The sequence below is a fragment of the Octopus bimaculoides genome, chromosome 29 (assembly GCF_001194135.2).
Source record: "Octopus bimaculoides isolate UCB-OBI-ISO-001 chromosome 29, ASM119413v2, whole genome shotgun sequence".
NCBI classification, from domain to species: Eukaryota; Metazoa; Mollusca; class Cephalopoda; order Octopoda; family Octopodidae; genus Octopus; species Octopus bimaculoides.
In genome coordinates this window covers 4,233,821-4,236,151 of record NC_069009.1, presented here as the reverse complement: position 1 = coordinate 4,236,151, position 2,331 = coordinate 4,233,821, and positions in this window count along the sequence as shown.

Genomic DNA, 2,331 nt, shown 5'->3' with positions numbered 1-2,331 from the left:
TATATATATACACACACACACACACACACACACACAAGGGGTTGCTGAAAAGCTCCTTGTTTTAAGGGTGTTGTGAAAGGCCTGGTTGAAGGCCTAGTCTTCTGTGTTCTTTAACAGACCTTTGAAAAACTGAAAGGTTGCTGCAATAAATTTATGAATCTGAGAGGGGAATATGTTGAATAAAATCATAATTAACTGATCCTCTTGTATTTTCTTTGACCCAAAGCCAGGAATTTTGCAGCACACCGTCTTATATATGTGTGTCTGTGTCCTGAGAGAGAGAGAGAGAGAGTGAGACAGAAAGATACATGTGTGAGTATGTGTGTATATATGAAGATATGTAGACAGACAAGCAGATGCTTAGATCGATAGAAAGATAAAGATAAGATAGATAGATAGATAGATAGATAGATAGATAGATTGGTAGATGGAGATAGATAGATAGATAGATAGATAGATAGAGATAGGTAGATAGATAGATGGAGATAGATAGATTGATAGATGGAGATAGAGAGATAGATAGAGGTGGATAGATAGATATAGATTATTTATATCTATATTATATTATATTATATTATATTGTATATAGATACACATATCTGCCTGTGTATATATATTTGGCAAGTGTTTTGATCTGTGATTGTGTCTTGATTGAAACAGTGTTGTAAGTTTGGTGATCAATATTGATCAATATTGATCAATAATGATCTGTATGGCTGTTTTGCCCGGATACACAGCAGAAATCAGTGAACTAGCTGGATCAATGTTTGCGTGGGTAAGTGGGTGGAAAGGTGCGGGGTCTGTTTGTTACCCTTCATTACAAAACACACAGGCAAATAATTAAAGAAAAAAAAAATAAACAACAGCAATAATAATAATAATAATAATAATCCTTTCTATTGAAGGCACAAGGCCTTGAAATTTAACTGGCACTTGATTTATCGACCCCAAAAGGATGAAAGTCAGAGCTGATTTCGGTGGAATTTGAACTCAGAACATAGCAGCTGACGAAGTACCGCCAAGCATTTCGCCCAGCGTGCTAACAATTCTGCCAGCTCCCTAATAATAATAATAATGATAATGATAATAATAAGGATGATGATAATCCTTTCTACTATAGGTACAAGGCCTGGAATTTGGGGGACAGGTTACTAGACCCCAGTACACCACTGGTACTTAATTTATCAACCCCAAAAGGATGAAAAGTAAAGTCGACCTTGGAGGTATTTGAGCTCAGAACATAAGGATGGGCAAAATGCCGCTAAGCACTTTGCCTAGCATGCTAACGATTCTGCCAGCTCACCACCTTCAATAATAATAATAATAATAATAATAATAGTAATAATAATAACAATAATAATAATCATCATCATCATCATCATCATTTAACATCAGCTTTCCATGCTAGCATGGGTTGGACGATTTGACTGAGGACTGGTGAAACCGGATGGCTGCACCAGGCTCCAATCTGATCTGGCAGAGTTTCTACAGCTGGATGCCCTTCCTAACGCCAACCACTCCGAGAGTGTAGTGGGTGCTTTTTACATGCCACCAGCATGGGGGCCAGTCCGGCAGTACTGGCAACGGCCACGCTCAAATGCTGTTTTTTACGTGCCACCTACATAGACGGAGAGATAGATAGATAGATAGATAGATAGATGGATAGATTGATAAATGGAGAGCTAGATATCTTTTTATTATAGCCACACAGGGCTAAACACAGAAAATGGACAAATTACAAAGTAGAGCTTTTCTTGGGGGGGGAGGGATAATTTCGATCAAAAGGGATCGCGGGAAGAAAAAAAACGTGGGGGGGGGCGATCAATAGGGATCGTGTATCACAGTCGATGTAAAAAACGGGGAACAGATTAGGTTTATCCGTGGAGAGAAAAGCCTACGGAAAAGACCACGGTCACCTCAGGCTTTTTTTTTTTAAAGGTACATGAAAGTAGGTACCTTCTCTCTTTTTGTCTCTTTTTGTTACAAGTCTATGGAGAGATGCATAGATAGATGGAGAGGTTTATAGATAATTAGAAGAGAAAAGGAATAAAAACATCCTGGCAGTTATCAATAAAGCAACAATTAGACACCAGTAAGTGTAAGCAGAATAGACATCCAAGGCCATTCCTTATGTATAACTGGTAAATCCAGATATCCCTCAGCAGAATTTTGGAAAATTCACAGAATTTGACAACAAAAAATACATAGAGAGAAAATTATGTCTTTATTATGGATCTCAACTTATGAAGCCATTAACGTGTGTGTGTGTGTGTGGCTGCACGGTGAGAAGTTTGCTTCCCAACCACATAGTTTCAAGTTCAGTCCCACTGC